Below are 18,947 nucleotides of genomic sequence, written 5' to 3' on the forward strand. Positions count from 1 at the left end.
AAAGGATAAAGCAAATGCATAATTCTCTTTTGACATTAATTGCAGACGTATGACTGGTGTAAGAATAATTTACTTTGAAGCACTTTCTGCAACAGTGTTATGTTATAAATGAATTAATATGTTTCAACAATATGTACAATACACAGATTAGCATTTTAAGCATATAGTCGTATTATCTTAAAAAATTATTCTTTCCAGCTTGTGACAAAATGTGTATTTTAATTAGTGTAAAGCACTGTGATCAACAATTTCCAGCTGCACACTGTTTAACAAATACAAGCTTTAAAGAAAGACAAAATCTTCGAACTCATACAATAATAGAAAGCAATTTCCCAGCCAAGCCATGAGCTCCTATCTCATTAAGATGATCTGTTAATCCTTAGTTCTCAGTAATATGATACTAATGATTTGATGCTTTGTCTGTGCAAGTGAATAAATGCAATTTGTGTTGGAAAAGTATGTCTACAGTTAGCATACTGTTACAATAAATGTTAACAGGACTGGAGGAGGAAGAATGGCCCCACTAGCAGGAAAACAAGGATGTACACTGATACATAAGGCGTTTTAATAAATCAAGGCAAAACGTGTATAGCAGCATTTACTCTGTTGAACACAGACATAATCTCAAAATGTTTAAAACAGGTAAGTATAAGTTCTACCAAAATTGTTATACATACACCACAAGGATTATATTGATGAGGAAATGAAAAGGAATTTTTTTTTTCAAAACATATGACACATTACATAAAAATCATATAACATGTAAAACAGAACTCATGGGAACAAACTCCCCAACCTAAATGGCACTTTAGCATGGGTGACAGCTGGAAAACTGATTCAAATTACAGTGCACAAGAAACACCAAGCAGGATAACCCTTCCCTGTTGTCCATCAACATGCATGAAAGTAGTTCTAGTTTCTTTTCGGTCCAATGCCTGTACACATCCCTGTGAACTGCAACTCTTAGTAATCAGTAATTCTAAAACAATTCTGAGCCTACTGAGCAAGGCAGCAGTGAACTCCAACCTTAGTGAAGTACTAACACCCTCTCACACTGAGTACCAGTATGCAATGCATTGTGTTGATATCAAGCAAAATCATTGCTTACATGTGATTTATGAAGTTGAACTCACTGGTAAAAAGAGTTGTGATGCAAAATGCTAATGATTGTAGAACAAATATCATTTAATAATTTCTCACCAAGTGGCAAGGGATGGTACGAAAACCAGTAGATGCACAGCAACACTCAGAAATCAATTGCAGCCTTTGTCATTTCACTTTTGTAAAATATATACATGCATGATTACGTTGATTTACATAAAAATAAAGTATTATTTTAGACAGTTAAAGGACTTTTACAAGCAATACTATACTTTTAAAATAAGCAGAAATAAATTTACATAAATACTTATTACATTCTGGGATCCACAGACACGTACTAAGGGAAAGCACATTTTCTTAAAAATATTTAAGGGGAGACCAAATAAAAGGCTCAAAGCAACTGTAGTTAAAATGCCACTGGGAATCAGGAACAAGCAGTCGACACTCACAATTTATCACATCAACTACTTTAGTGCTACTTTGTACACATCACATTACCTGACTTGCTCTCCAGAATTCCATACATCCTCTACAGTAAAACAAAGAGCTCTCCTAATTACTTCACCCTGCTCAGAGAGAACCTACATTTTCTCTTTTAACTGATTGTTTAAGGGACCTTTTTTTTTTATTATTTTGTTTGTTCTATGGAATATTTGTTTTGGCATATTACTATATAGCCTCCCCCTTCCATTGCAGAACACCATGGGAGTGAGAATTGTTAAGAAGAAGACAAAACATGAATAGACTCTATGAACCCAAACAAAAGGATCAATACGGTAAAATGAGATGGAGAGAGAAAACAACAGTATAAAAGTACAATTGATGAAGTAAGGAACAAAAACATTACACTACCAAAACAAACTGAAAAGGATATCTCAGTATACATGCAGAATAACCTAACACCTGAGAAACAAGTATCTGATAAGATTGCAGCCAGGGAAATGACCCACTATGACATGTAAAAATCCTTTTTTTTTGTTTCTTCTATGGAATATTTGTTTTGGCATATTACTATATAGCCCCCCCCCCCCCCTTCCATTGCAGAAAACCATGGGAATGAGAATTGTTAAGAAGAAGACAAAACATGAATAGACTCTATGAACCCAAACAAAGGGATCAATACAGTAAAATGAGAGAGAGAGAGAGAAAGCAACAGTATAAAAGTACAATTGATGAAGTAAGGAACAAAAACATTACACTACCGAAACAAACTGAAAAGGACATCTCAGTATACATGCGGAATAACCTAACACCTGAGAAACAAGTATCTGATAAGACTGCAGCCAGGGAAATGACCCACTATGACAAGTAAAAATCCTGCAGGTGAGCTGGGGACCTGCACCAGTGACCACAGGAAGACTGCATTGTGGCTTCCACTGTAGCTGAATGGGTGTGGTCCAGAGCAGTTTGCTGGTGTCAGATGAGGAGGTCGTCTTTCCTAATAACTCATGGAAGTTGCTTTTCCACTAGCTGTTGTGGATCTCGGTCTGTGTTTCCATCTTGCGGGACCCAAGCTGGCTTCTGCTTCCCGTGAAGTGAAATGACAAACGTGTTTCCACCTCGGTACAGCACACTATGTGGTCCTGTGTATGGATGTTGAAGTAACTGGCAAATTGTATCATATCTTATCATAATTTGCACTGCTTAACATCATCATGTACAAAGACCTTGGGGAACCCATTGTAGGGAAGCAGCCTACTCACGCCATATAAAATTCATATGCTTTCCATTGTGTGCCATCCTAGTCGGCTGTAACTAGCTATGACATCACAAATGTTGTGCAATACCTTAAAAATAAAGTAAATAATCTGAAAAGTTGATAGCATGTCAGGAGTGATGCTAAAATAATAATGTGTTAAGTTTCAGTTTGGTAACTTAAACAGTTTTAGAAATTTGGACGTTTTAAGTAAAAATCACTGGCACAACAGGAAGGAGCTAGGAAGTTCAAAATTTATATTTGGATTCCTTTTTCATTGTAATTTAATGGAAAGAGCATGCTGGATCTCACGAACTAATATTTTGATTGAAATTCATGATTTTCTGTTTTTGTGTCCTAAAAGTTCGGAAGCAAGGTAGATTAAATAAATGATTAGATAAAGCTAGGATGTTTAGATTTAGGTAGAATGGAGAGACAATATAATAACAAAGATGTGAGAAGTTTCAAAAAGGTAGCTATAAAACTATAGCTGTAGCGTCTCTCCAAATGGCAAGTTCAGAGCTCACCTATTGCGTGCAGTACAACTAAAATAATTCTCTCGCCTAAAGTATTTAACCTAGCCACATTAGAATTTTATTATAGATACTTACCTGTGTGGTGATAGCACAATTAAATCAAGAGCTTCATTGGCCTTTAGCGAATGAAGCAATTAATTATTTAGTAACTTGAAGTAGTTTGTTAGCCCAGTGGCTAGTCAGTAAGGCAAATGTTGCCAGCTGCACCTTCGACGATCTGCACCGTGGCTATATAAATAAGAGCATGCAAGCTAGAGTAAGGCCCTACTTCTCTTCTAGATTTGTATCAGCGTGCATTCCATGTTGGAAGCCATGTCGCATTTGTGCAGTTGCAAAGAACACCCTTTGATGCCGTATTACATAACTCGATATGCACTTAACAATGGGTTCACATTGGGGTAAAGAGTTAATAACGGAATGAGTCCAGTGATTTATTCTCAATTTGCATATGTCACATTTTCACATGTCCCTGCAGGACAGACTTTCTACCATTACTAGAGTGGCGTTTGATGTGTGTTAACATCAAATTTTGGCGAGCATTCACTTTGAACATTTTCATCGATAACAGTTACTGAACAGTTTCGTTATCTAGGTATAACAGGATCCTCGCAATAGACTCTGAACAGCTCTGATAGTACTGTAACTGATATGGGTAATCATTTGCCTGGAATTTTATGCTTTATCATTTTCAGAATATGGCGAAAATGGTTATAGTAAACTGCATTTTCTATTAATCCCAGACATCATCCTAAATCCTCAGAATAATTAACTTCAATAATCAATAACTTTTTCTCCATCAGAGTGGGCACAGTGAACTTTAGTTGCAGCCATCACATTTTGCTAATCACTTTCTGGTTGCCAACATTATAGTTAGAGAGCCTGTGTTGAGAAGGGCAATACAAAAAGAATATAATTCTTTATTTTTCCACCTACCACACCACATACGGTGCTAATCGGGCAGGAAAAACACTGTTAAACTGAGTGAAAGTGATTTTAATTATTCGAATTTGTGAGTGAAATGCGACACGGAACTGAACAATAGAACAGTGATGAACTGTGTTACGTGTGCACATTAAGGACACCTTGGATTACAATGTATCTGGATTGACAAAGCTGGTGCTGAATCTAGCTGTGCGGCTGGCATCGCAAGAAGCCAGTCTCACCCCACTGCAGTCGTCCGTTGCGGCCGCAGCCGCGCCTGTGGTTGCGGGCCACACGCTCACACAGCAGCTGTCAAGGTGCCGTCTACAGTTCAACGCGCTGCGCCACATCAGTAATTGTGGTACACTGCGCCAGCATCACCATACATCATGCAGAAGGAAGTAAGTTCAGTGGAAAGCAGTTCAACTTTTTACTAACCTTCACTAAAAGACTGTCGGTGATGGAGCCGCCAAAAGAATCTGAGGTTAAAATTAAATCAGAACCTATGTCTGATGAAGAAAGTGCAAATCCAGACAATGGTTCAAATGCAAATCTGCTTGAAAATAGTGATGTTAAAGTGAAATCTGAACCATTGTCTCCTGACAATAATGTGAAAAGAGGCAATGATTCAATAACAGAAACTCCTGTAGTGCATCAGAAATCAGAGATTGTTAATTTACTGGATGGTAGGTTCTCTGATGATTTAAAAATGAAACAATCATCAGAGGTGGTAATGTTTAAAAAGGAGAAGTTGGATATAACAGATCAATCAGATGTTTCATTTAGTTTTGGTGATTCTGGTATTGAGTCTAGTTTTTCGTCACCTGAGTGTGATAAGAAAAAAGCCAATGAGCAACCCAAAGATACTGGGGCAATTGATTTAAATGTAATATTGCAGGCAATATCAGCCAGTAATGCTAAAATGACAGCCAGTAATGCTAAAATAATGGCTGGATTAAAATTTGATATAACTGAGGTAAGTAACAGGATTGTGGCCAGCCAAACTAATTTTAATAAAAGATTTGAGGTAATGGACAATACCTTTAAGGCTGGATACAATAAGTTGAAAGAGGATTTAAAAGCTGAGCTCAAAGCAGATCTGGACAGTTTAATTATAAGATTGATTCCAACCATGCTGACATTAAGGAAAAGGCTGCTCAGCAGTTATCTGAGTTGCATAAAAAGGTAAAGTCCGAAGTTGGCGAGGTTCACAAAGAGTTCCAAAAGGAAGATGCAAAACTGGAGCAGATGTTAACAGAAAAGATAGATGGCGGAATCTGAACTGTGCTCAGATAGATTTAAAGATATTAATGTAAGCAGATGTAGAAGCAATTAAGACTGATACTGCTCACATTGTGCAAAGAGTAGGTAATGCTGAAATGAAAGTAGAAATGATTAGCACTAACACAACTAAAATTTAGAGTAAAGTAGCTTCTGTAGCTTATGTTACTGGTAGTGTACAACAAGTTGTAGCTGCAAACGCCGCTTTTATTGGGTGTTGGCAGTTCTTACCGTTCGATCTTGACAAAAATATCCATCTGCTCGATTTCTGGAATGATTTTGAAGATTTGTTTCCATCAATTTGGTCTGAATGCAAGAAAATTTCATTTATTAGAAGTAATGTGGCAGTTGATGCAATGGGTTGATCAGCTGATGTCATGTTGAAGTGTAGCACATTAGCGGAATTAAAGACAGCTTTCATTAATAAATACTGGTCTAGTCATAAGCAGAATGAGGTGTTGAGAGAATTTTGGAGTGGGAAACGATTCAATGCAGGTAGGGAATCTATGAAAGAGTTTGCCAGATCTTGGATTTCACGTCTGTCACATTTGATGGGAAAGCTGAAACCTGAAATCATAATACTAAGTCTTGAAGCTAAATTGCCATGGTATTGGCAAATTAGAATCATATCATCTCCGGCAGTGTACAACAAGTACATAACAGATATATATATATATATATATATATATATATATATATATATATATATATATATATATATATATATATATATATATATATATATATATATATATAATGGAAGGAAACATTCCACGTGGGAAAAATTATATATAAAAACAAAGATGAGGTGACTTACCGAACAAAAGCGCTGGCAGGTCGATAGACACACAAACAAACACAAACATACACACAAAATTCAAGCTTTCGCAACAAACTGTTGCCTCATCAGGAAAGAGGGAAGGAGAGGGGAAGACGAAAGGAAGTGGGTTTTAAGGGAGAGGGTAAGGAGTCATTCCAATCCCGGGAGCGGAAAGACTTACCTTAGGGGGAAAAAAGGACAGGTATACACTCGCACACACGCACATATCCATCCACACATACAGACACAAGCAGACATATTTAAAGACAAAGAGTTTGGGCAGAGATGTCAGTCGAGGCAGAAGTGTAGAGGCAAAGAAGTTGTTGAAAGACAGGTGAGGTATGAGTGGCGGCAACTTGAAATTAGCGGAGATTGAGGCCTGGCGGATGACGAGAAGAGAGGATATACTGAAGGGCAAGTTCCCATCTCCGGAGTTTGGATAGGTTGGTGTTGGTGGGAAGTATCCAGATAACCCGGACGGTGTAACACTGAGACAAGATGTGCTGGCTGTGCACCAAGGCATGTTTAGCCACAGGGTGATCCTCATTACCAACAAACACTGTCTGCCTGTGTCCATTCATGCGAATGGACAGTTTGTTGCTGGTCATTCCCACATAGAATGCATCACAGTGTAGGCAGGTCAGTTGGTAAATCACGTGGGTGCTTTCACACGTGGCTCTGCCTCTGATCGTGTACACCTTCCGGGTTACAGGACTGGAGTAGGTGGTGGTGGGAGGGTGCATGGGACAGGTTTTGCATCGGGGGCGGTTACAAGGATAGGAGCCAGAGGGTAGGGAAGGTGGTTTGGGGATTTCATAGGGGTGAACTAACAGGTTACGAAGGTTAGGTGGACGGCGGAAAGACACTCTTGGCGGAGTGGGGAGGATTTCATGAAGGATGGATCTCATTTCAGGGCAGGATTTGAGGAAATCGTATCCCTGCTGGAGAGCCACATTCAGAGTCTGGTCCAGTCCCGGAAAGTATCCTGTCACAAGTGGGGCACTTTTGTGGTTCTTCTGTGGGGCATTCTGGGTTTGAGGGGACGAGGAAGTGGCTCTGGTTATTTGCTTCTGTACCAGGTCGGGAGGGTAGTTGCGGGATGCGAAAGCTGTTTTCAGGTTGTTGGTGTAATGATTCAGGGATTCCGGACTGGAGCAGATTCATTTGCCACGAAGACCTAGGCTGTAGGGAAGGGACCGTTTGATGTGGAATGGGTGGCAGCTGTCATAATGGAGGTACTGTTGCTTGTTGGTGGGTTTGATGTGGACGGACGTGTGAAGTTGGCCATTGGACAGGTGGAGGTCAACGTCAAGGAAAGTGGCATGGGATTTGGAGTAGGACCAGGTGAAATTTTGGTTCCATCAGTTTCACCTGGTCCTACTCCAAATCCCATGCCACTTTCCTTGACATTGACCTCCATCTGTCCAATGGCCAGCTTCACACGTCCGTCCACATCAAACCCACCAACAAGCAACAGTACCTCCATTATGACAGCTGCCACCCATTCCACATCAAACGGTCCCTTCCCTACAGCCTAGGTCTTCGTGGCAAACGAATCTGCTCCAGTCCGGAATCCCTGAATCATTACACCAACAACCTGAAAACAGCTTTCGCATCCCGCAACTACCCTCCCGACCTGGTACAGAAGCAAATAACCAGAGCCACTTCCTCGTCCCCTCAAACCCAGAATGCCCCACAGAAGAACCACAAAAGTGCCCCACTTGTGACAGGATACTTTCCGGGACTGGACCAGACTCTGAATGTGGCTCTCCAGCAGGGATACGATTTCCTCAAATCCTGCCCTGAAATGAGATCCATCCTTCATGAAATCCTCCCCACTCCGCCAAGAGTGTCTTTCCGCCGTCCACCTAACCTTCGTAACCTGTTAGTTCACCCCTATGAAATCCCCAAACCACCTTCCCTACCCTCTGGCTCCTATCCTTGTAACCGCCCCCGATGCAAAACCTGTCCCATGCACCCTCCCACCACCACCTACTCCAGTCCTGTAACCCGGAAGGTGTACACGATCAGAGGCAGAGCCACGTGTGAAAGCACCCACGTGATTTACCAACTGACCTGCCTACACTGTGATGCATTCTATGTGGGAATGACCAGCAACAAACTGTCCATTCGCATGAATGGACACAGGCAGACAGTGTTTGTTGGTAATGAGGATCACCCTGTGGCTAAACATGCCTTGGTGCACAGCCAGCACATCTTGTCTCAGTGTTACACCGTCCGGGTTATCTGGATACTTCCCACCAACACCAACCTATCCGAACTCCGGAGATGGGAACTTGCCCTTCAGTATATCCTCTCTTCTCGTCATCCGCCAGGCCTCAATCTCCGCTAATTTCAAGTTGCCGCCACTCATACCTCACCTGTCTTTCAACAACTTCTTTGCCTCTACACTTCTGCCTCGACTGACATCTCTGCCCAAACTCTTTGTCTTTAAATATGTCTGCTTGTGTCTGTATGTGTGGATGGATATGTGCGTGTGTGCGAGTGTATACCTGTCCTTTTTTCCCCCTAAGGTAAGTCTTTCCGCTCCCGGGATTGGAATGACTCCTTACCCTCTCCCTTAAAACCCACTTCCTTTCGTCTTCCCCTCTCCTTCCCTCTTTCCTGATGAGGCAACAGTTTGTTGCGAAAGCTTGAATTTTGTGTGTATGTTTGTGTTTGTTTGTGTGTCTATCGACCTGCCAGCGCTTTTGTTCGGTAAGTCACCTCATCTTTGTTTTTTTTATATATATATATATATATATATATATATATATATATATATATATATATATATATATATATATATATATATAAAAAAAACAGGGATATAACAGGTCATCCCCGTTTTCAAGAAGGTACGTCGAACAGATGTGCAGAACTATAGACCTATATCTCTAACGTCGATCAGTTGTAGAATTTTGGAACATGTATTATGTTCGAGTATAATGACTTTTCTGGAGACTAGAAATCTACTCTGTAGGAATCAGCATGGGTATCGAAAAAGACACTTGTGTGAAACCCAGCTCGCGCTATTCGTCCACAAGACTCAGAGGGCAATAGACACGGGTTCACAGGTAGATGCCGTGTTTCTTGACTTCTGCAAGGCGTTCGATACAGTTCTCCACAGTCATTTAATGAACAAAGTAAGAGCATATGGACTATCAGACCAACTTTGTGATTGGATTGAAGAGTTCCTAGATAACAGAACACAGCATGTCATTCTCAATGGAGAGAAGTCTTCCGAAGTAAGAGTGATTTCAGGTGTGCCGCAGGGGAGTGTCGTAGGACCATTGCTATTCACAATATACATAAATGACCTTGTGGACGACATCGGAAGTTCACTGAGGCTTTTTGCGGATGATGCTGTGGTATATCAAGAGGTTGTAACATTGGAAAATTGTACTGAAATGCAGGAGGATCTGCAACGAATTGACACATGGTGCAGGGAATGGCAATTGAATCTCAATGTAGACAAGTGTAATGTGCTGTGAATTCATAGAAAGATAGATCCCTTATCATTTAGCTACAATATAGCAGGTCAGCAACTGGAAGCAGTTAATTCCACAAATTATCTGGGAGTACGCATTAGGAGTGATTTAAAATAGAATGATCACATAAAGGTGATCGTTGGTAAAGCAGATGCCAGATTGAGATTCATTGGAAGAATCCTAAGGAAATGCAATCCGAAAACAAAGGAAGTAGGTTACAGTACACTTGTTCGCCCATTGCTTGAATACTGCTAAGCAGTGTGGGATCCGTACCAGATAAGTTCATAGAAGAGATAGACAAGATCCAGCGCGCTTCGTTACAGGATCATTTAGTAATCACAAAAGCGTTGCGGAGATGATAGATAAACTCCAGTGGAAGACTCTGCAGGAGAGACGCTCAGTAGCTCGATACGGGCTTTTGTTAAAGTTTCGAGAACATACTTTCACCCAGGAGTCAAGCAGTATATTGCTGCCTCCTACGTATATCTCATGAAGAAACCATGAGGATAAAATCAGAGAGATTAGAGCCCACACAGAAGCATACCGACAATCCTTCTTTCCACGAACAATAAGATACTGGAATAGAAGGGAGAACCGATAGAGGTACTCAAGGTACCCTCCGCAACACACTGTCAGGTGGCTTGCAGAGTATGGATGTAGATGTAGATGTCTGCCCCTAGAGACAATCTTGACCGTTTCATTGAATATTTGGCATGTGTAGAGCGTGTTGCTGACAATGAGGAGCAGGCGGGTAATAACAGAAATAGTAATAACACTAATAGTAATTTTAAGAATGAACAGAATGGCAATGTAAACATTCAAACATTAGGTGTTTGCCATCCTAAGAAAGGTAGGAAATGGAGAAATAATAACCATAACCAACAATGGCAACTTGATGATAGTAATTTTGTTCGTAATGAAAAAGCAGGTAAACAACAGTGTTGAAAGCAATGCTGTTCCAGTTAACCATAATGAAAATAAGGGAAACAGTAGTTGGCAGTGTCTGATGGTGGCAGCCGTGAAGCAATTCTGCTGGTGATGGTCCATCTCATGGATGCAAATAATAGGAGGTGACAAACAGCTGCAATGCTTGATTCCTGGCATGTGCGGTGCGAAGTTTGACCATCTGCTGCTTCAAGGTTCTGATAAAACATTCTGCTTTGGCATTTGACTGAAAATGGAACACTGCAATAGTTAGATGCTATATGCTATTGCATTCACAGAATGTTTCAAATTCATCTGCTGTGGACTGAGGGCTGTTGTCTGACACTATGACTTCAGGCAAACCTTCAGGGCAAAAAACAGAGGACAGTGCCTGAACTGTGCTACATGAAATCATCAAGTTCATAAGCACAGCAGAAGGAAACTTGCCATAAGAGTCTACCACAATCAACCAACGAGTGTTCCAAAAAGGTCCTGCAAAGTCGATGTGCACCCGTTTCCATGGTAGTTGCAACTTAGGCCAAGCAGAGAATTTCTGTGGCAGAACAGACTGATTTTCTGCACATGCATGGCACTGTGACATCATCTGTTCTATTGTTCTATTTGGGTGTCCATACCCCGCCAAGTACAGTGTCAATGCGTGAACTGTTTCATACGAACAATCCTCTAGTGTTCTTGGTGAAGTAACTGCAACACTTCTTTTTGCAAAGCTTTGGGGATCAACACATGTGACTGTCCACTGTCATTCTGAACAAGAATCACACCTTGCTGTATAGCAAGGCTTTGCTGATGTCCAAAGTATTGGCACACTACAGAGCTCTTTATTCTGTGTAATGAGCAAGGCCAAGATGTGCAAATTTCTTTTAGCAAAACGTTAAAATCTGAATCAACTTCTGTGGCCTGTGCAATTTTCTTACAGACAGACTGAAGCGGTTCAGAAGCCTGAGCATTGTGTGACAACAAGATGCAGCAGAAGTGTCAAAATCTGTATTGGGGCCAATCGGAAGACAAGAAAGTGCATCCGCATTACCATGTTGAGCTGTCACATGATACACAATCTCGTACTGGTATTGAGACAACAATGAAGCCTGTCTTTGAATTTTTGGACATTTCAAACAGGAACTGGCTTCATTGGATGAAATAAGGACTGAAATGGCTTGTGATCTGTTACTAAGTAGAACTTTTTGCCATACAAATAGTGGTAGAATTTGGTGACATCATACACAATAGCCAATGCCTCTTTCTCTATTTGTAAACAGTTACATTGAGCTTTGGACAATACTTTTGATGTGAAAGTAATAGGCCTGTCTTTATCACCAATTCTGTGTGAAAGCACTGCACTGATTCTGTAAGAAGAAGCATCAAATTGCAACACAACTGGTTTGTCAGAATCGAAGCGAATCAAGTGTCGATCACTGAGCAATGTATCTTTAAGTTTTTCAAAAGCTTCTTGGCACTCATCTGTCCAAACAAAGGGAACATTCTTGCAATGCAAGTGATGCAATGGAGCTGCAATTTGTGCAGCATTCAATGTGAACCTCATATAATAGTTCATTTTCCCAAATACTGACTGCAATTCTGTGACATTGTGAGGAACTGGCCGGTCACATATGGCTAACAAATGTAACTGAAGAGGATGTCCACCTTGACTGTTTATGACATAGCCAAGATACTGCAACTCAGGTTTAACAAAATCACACCTGTTCAGTCTACACTTTAGTCCTGCATAACACACAAAACAAAGCACGCAAATTTGCAATGTATTCTTCACGTGTACAACCTGCTATGACAACATTGTCCAAATAGTTTGAACAGTTTGGTATTTGACTAGTCAGCTGTTCCAAATACCATTGGAAAATGGTGGGTGCAGAAGCACTGCCAATGGGCAAAAGCAAATATTTAAACAAGCCCAAATGAGTGTTCACAACACTCACTTTTGGAGATTCTTCTTCTTGTGTTATTTGAAGATATGCATCACGCAAATCAATTTTTGAACAGTAGCAACAAGTGCCTAATCTGTCTGCTGCATGGCAATGGATAAGTATCAATCACAGTTTGTGGGTTGACTGTAGACTTAAAGTCAACACAGAAGCGAATGCAACTTGTAGGTTTGGGGAGCATAACCAGTGGACTTGCATACTGCCTAGCTTGTATGGATTCAATAGCTCTGCTGTCTTGCAATTCTTTTCAGTTCAGCAGCCACTTTGTCCCGAATTGGAAAAGGAACAGTTCTGGCCCAGCAAAATTTGGGCTGAGCATTGTCTTTCATAGTAATATATGCAAGAAAATTGTTAGCCTTGCCTAAATCTTCAGAAAAGAGTTCAGGGTATTCATTCAGCAAGCTAGCTACACTGTCTTTGGCATTGAATGCAGTCACTGACAACAAATTGTCCTGAATTTGAAAGCCAAACAAATCAAGGCCAAATATGTTCTCACAATTGCATAATTGTAGCACAGCGGAAGTCACAGTTCATGTATGCGAGCAATACATAGCAGCCAAAGTACATGTTCTGAGAATGGGAATGTCTTGTCCATTACAAACTGTCAAGTGCATGCTAGTTTTGGACAGGCATGAGGAGCCTAACAGTTCATACGTGTTACATTCCAGCAGCTGAAATTTCATACGTTTTCCACTAAGATGCAAATGAATAAAACGTTCATTGGACTGGCATAGCACTGAAGAAACTGTTTGCTTGCTAGTTGTGCTAATGCCCACAGCAAGCTTTGAATAAATTGCATTGATTACATGGGCCTTGTGACTAGATTTTTGAGAGTGGGCAGAATTCTTATGTTTGTTCTGTTGCAAACATATGGATTGTACATGACACTTCTTGCCACAAGAGTAACACTGTGCTTATCTGGATGGGCAATCTTGGCGTTTGTGCCTTGAACAGCACCGAGGGCATGACTTAATTCTGTTTGCCTGTTTAGAGAACTGTTTATGGGGCTTGGCATGCACATTCTGTTGCTGCCTACTGGGCCAGTTATGAGCAAGGGAAGACTCAACCCGACAAATTGGTGGATGCTCAAATTTATCTGCCGCTACAGCACCTGAATCATACTCATCTAGAATTTGCACTAAATGATGAAATGATGTTTGACATCAATTACATTGTACCCAATTGCATCAAGCAATGTAACATCTGAATATAAAGCACCTCAAGCACATTTGAATTTGCATTTCCTTGTCATACCCTATACATCTGTTCCCCTATCACAATAAGTTTGTTCTTACCTTTTCTTGCAAAGAAAGAATTGGTACATAGTTGCCACCATAGTCACTCAGTGGTCACAATAGTTAGTTTGAGAACCTATAACCTGATCATAGGAAAGTTCACTCAGAATGGTATTAGGAAACAATTTCTGAATGAGGCGAAAGACTGCACTTCCTACCATTGACAAAAAGTAATGCAGTTTCACATTAACTGATACTTTGTGAGCAATGATGTGGGCGTCATACTGTTGCAACCACTCGAGCCATTAATCTGCTATTTCTTTAACTGGTGAAAAGGTGGCATTGCACTCGGAGCATGTTGCGCTGCATTAGTTATTTGGTTTGTTAGTAACTGATGTACCGTATTGATAAGGGTTGCAATCTGCTGCGTCTGAAACTGAAACACCTGTGTTAGCTGCAAAGTATCTATTGCTTGCAGCTGAGGTGCCTGAGCAGGGCTGGAAGAGGTGGGTTGCCCATTTTGGAATAGGTAAATGCCATAAACAGACAATGCAAGCAGTAAAAATAAGCACACAAACAAAGAAAATGTCTGCAATGCCCACCTGACAACGCTGAATAGAAGAAAAACACTATAAGAGACACTGTTAAAACATGTAAACATACCCCCACAAAGAAAAGACAAGGCAAAATTAAGATGCCAGCAAAACACAAAAGCCCACAACAAAAAATAGATCTTTGGCAGCTGTTGCTCAGGGTTCAGATGTTAACAGGTTGTCGCTATGTTATTCTTACACCCCATCACCAATCTTGTTGTGTTTAGGAATCCTGCCTACTCGGTTTGCTAGACAATAAGAAAATGCTGACAATAACAAACTTACAATACTTAACTTTGGCAATTACACAGCTGTATCTCAAACAAGGGCAACATATGAAATAATATCTCTGCAGTCACTGCTAATCTCCAACTGACAAAAGTCTGTCCTGAAATGCTATCAAAGTGGCTAACTTTAATGCTGCTATCCAAGTGGCCAATCTAGAAGCAGCTATTGAACTGGGCTGCCACCATTCGGGCATGGGGCTTATGTCGTCTTCACCTAGGGAATGCTGCTGTCACATTGTCATCCTGGAAGGCAGATCGGTCAGCATGTGATTGGCTGACCCCTCCTCACAGCCTTCTCTTAATAGTAAATAGTCTTGGGCTACCTCAACAATCATTTCAAAAGCTACTTGAATCTATGCAATTTAGAAATAAGAGATTTAACTTTGAACCTGAATTAAATGATTCTGTAAGGTAGCATAATATAATAAATATACAGCGTACATTCATCTGTGTTACGGCATAAAGCCAGGTGACGGCACACCAGTCAGGAATGACACCGACTGGTGTGCCGTCACCTGGCTTTATGCCGTAACACAGATGAATATACGCTGTATATTTATTATATTATGCTACACTACAGAATCTGAATAGTCCATTCACAAATTAAAACTACACAAAATATTATAATTGAAGCTGCTATTCTCATAGGTCCAACAGCTGCAGAGGTGTCTCTCTAACTTCATATGTCAATGATCCCAACCAATTTACCCATTCGTTTTAAGTAACTTCATACCTGAATCTAGATTCAAGGTTTCACTTGCAATAACAATAAACAAGGCTCAAAATCATAAGGGGAATATGAGAATGGGGATGGGTGTGTGTGTGTAGAGGGGTGGGGGCAGTGGACATAGAGAAGGGGGAGGAGGGGATGGCCAGAGAGAGGAGAGTGTAACCTCCACCTCACTTATCGACCTTAATGACAGTGAAAAATTAAACCGCGTGCACCTAATGGAAATTTGGGAAAAAGCAATCGTCTCCAAAGTTAATTCATCGGTAAAGAGGGAGGAAAGGGCTACATCTAAATGAAACGAAAAATGAAAATGAGATTGGTGGAAATTAATTTTGAGAAAAGGGTAAAATTAATAAAGAAAGTAAATGTGCGGTCATTACGTTAACAATTAAGTGTCATTAATTAGATAATTGAGATTTGGGGAAAATTACGGTCGCCAGTCCTATGGACAACTACTATAATAACTGAAAATGAAAGATTAAAGCACATATAATTAGCACTCAAAGCGTGGCAACTGAAGGTTGACACGTCTTGTGTGAAAACTGAATGTTTGTCAGAAGTAATAAATTTCGCTACACTCTGACTTAATTTAGCAAAAGAATCAATAAAAGCTGAAAATTGAAAGTTAATTTAGTGGCTGAACTTAATAGTGAACTTTGTTTCTGAAGCACTACGAAATTCAATAAAATAAGGTTAGTCTTGGGCTACCTCAACAATCATTTCAAAAGCTACTTGAATCTATGCAAATTAGAAATAAGAGATTTAACTTTGAACCTGAATTAAATGATTCTGAACAATTAACAATAGTAAAATTTAGTACATACCAAGCTGAGCTGCCGTCACAGGTAAGCTAAAATATGGTGACAAAACTTGCTTGTGCTTGTGGAATCTAAATATTGTAGCCAGCTATGAATACTTTAACTGAACTATGAAATTAAAGAAGTGAAATGGAATGATATTACTTTAATGGTGGCGTTTGAATTTCAACGACACTCGGGTTCATTCCGGAAAAGGAAGGGAACCTGCTTGGTAATACAATTGGGACAATGAGCAACAAAGGTTCATGCTAAGTTGCTGTAATTTTGTGAATGGAACAATTTTAAAAGCTGGGGTCTGCCATACAGTTCTAAAACTTTACGTGCTTCCAGTCTTCCTTGTTGGTTGATTGAAGGTTTGAAGTTGTCAGTCGAGGAGGCGGCGACAGTCACTCATTGTCAGCCGTCGCTGTTGCAGAAGCTGGATGTCGGCGCACCTTCTTCTCGACACTGTCACCAGGCGAAACGGGCTCTTGATGTCCAACAGCTAATGTTTCTCGTCCGCGACACCATGTCAGAAACTATCATAGCAAGTCGAGCGCAATTACATGCTGCCAAACCCCGAAAACGCGGCAACTCGTGAGAGCGTCACACAATACACCTGCTCCACTGCCCTACTCCTGCCAGACTCCCTCTCCCACGTTCCATGCGGCAAAGTTAACACTACCAAAGATCCTAAACACTTTGGTTCTCCACACGACCTATCGATGTAATCGTTCGAGAGCATAGTTTTCCCTAGGCCAGACCCAGCGTAAAAATACAAATAATATTTACAAAACAAACCAATTATACATTGACATAAATGCATTATATATATATATATATATATATATATATATATATATATATATATATATATATATATATATATATATATATATATATATATATATATATATATATATATATATATATATATATATATAGCTGGCAGGTCGATAGACACACAAACAAACACAAACATACACACAAAATTCAAGCTTTCGCAACAAACTGTTGCCTCATCAGGAAAGAGGGAAGGAGAGGGGAAGACGAAAGGAAGTGGGTTTTAAGGGAGAGGGTAAGGAGTCATTCCAATCCCGGGAGCGGAAAGACTTACCTTAGGGGGAAAAAAGGACAGGTATACACTCGCACACACGCACATATCCATCCACACATACAGACACAAGCAGACATATTTAAAGACAAAGAGTTTGGGCAGAGATGTCAGTCGAGGCAGAAGTGTAGAGGCAAAGAAGTTGTTGAAAGACAGGTGAGGTATGAGTGGCGGCAACTTGAAATTAGCGGAGATTGAGGCCTGGCAGATGACGAGAAGAGAGGATATACTGAAGGGCGAGTTCCCATCTCCGGAGTTCGGATAGGTTGGTGTTGGTGGGAAGTATCCAGATAACCCGGACGGTGTAACACTGTGCCAAGATGTGCTGGCTGTGCACCAAGGCATGTTTAGCCACAGGGTGATCCTCATTACCAACAAACACTGTCTGCCTGTGTCCATTCATGCGAATGGACAGTTTGTTGCTGGTCATTCCCACATAGAATGCATCACAGTGTAGGCAGGTCAGTTGGTAAATCACGTGGGTGCTTTCACACGTGGCTCTGCCTCTGATCGTGTACATCTTCCGGGTTACAGGACTGGAGTAGGTGGTGGTGGGAGGGTGCATGGGACAGGTTTTGCATTGGGGGCGGTTACAAGGATAGGAGCCAGAGGGTAGGGAAGGTGGTTTGGGGATTTCATAGGGATGAACTAACAGGTTACGAAGGTTAGGTGGACGGCGGAAAGACACTCTTGGCAGAGTGGGGAGGATTTCATGAAGGATGGATCTCATTTCAGGGCAGGATTTGTGGAAGTCGTATCCCTGCTGGAGAGCCACATTCAGAGTCTGGTCCAGTCCCGGAAAGTATCCTGTCACAAGTGGGGCACTTTTGTGGTTCTTCTGTGGGGGATTCTGGGTTTGAGGGGACGAGGAAGTGGCTCTGGTTATTTGCTTTTGTACCAGGTCGGGAGGGTAGTTGCGGGATGCGAAAGCTGTTTTCAGGTTGTTGGTGTAATGATTCAGGGATTCCGGACTGGAGCAGATTCGTTTGCCATGAAGACCTAGGCTGTAGGGAAGGGACCGTTTGATGTGGAATGGGTGGCAGCTGTCATAATGGAGGTACTGTTGCTTGTTGGTGGGTTTGATGTGGACGGACGTGTGAAGTTGGCCATTGGACAGGTGGAGGTCAACGTCAAGGAAAGTGGCATGGGATTTGGAGTAGGACCAGGTGAAACTGATGGAACCAAAGGAGTTGAGGTTGGAGAGGAAATTCTGGAGTTCTTCTTCACTGTGAGTCCAGATCATGAAGATGTCATCAATAAATCTGTACCAAACTTTGGGTTGGCAGACTTGGGTAACCAGGAAGGCTTCCTCTAAGCGACCCATGAATAGGTTGGCGTACGAGGGGGCCATCCTGGTGCCCATGGCTGTTCCCTTTAATTGTTGGTATGTCTGGCCCTCAAAAGTGAAGAAGTTTTAGGTAGGGTGGCAGGTGATCGGCGTGAAAGGAAATGCTCCATCGCAG

The sequence above is a fragment of the Schistocerca americana genome, chromosome 4, assembly GCF_021461395.2.
Source record: "Schistocerca americana isolate TAMUIC-IGC-003095 chromosome 4, iqSchAmer2.1, whole genome shotgun sequence".
NCBI classification, from domain to species: domain Eukaryota; kingdom Metazoa; phylum Arthropoda; class Insecta; order Orthoptera; family Acrididae; genus Schistocerca; species Schistocerca americana.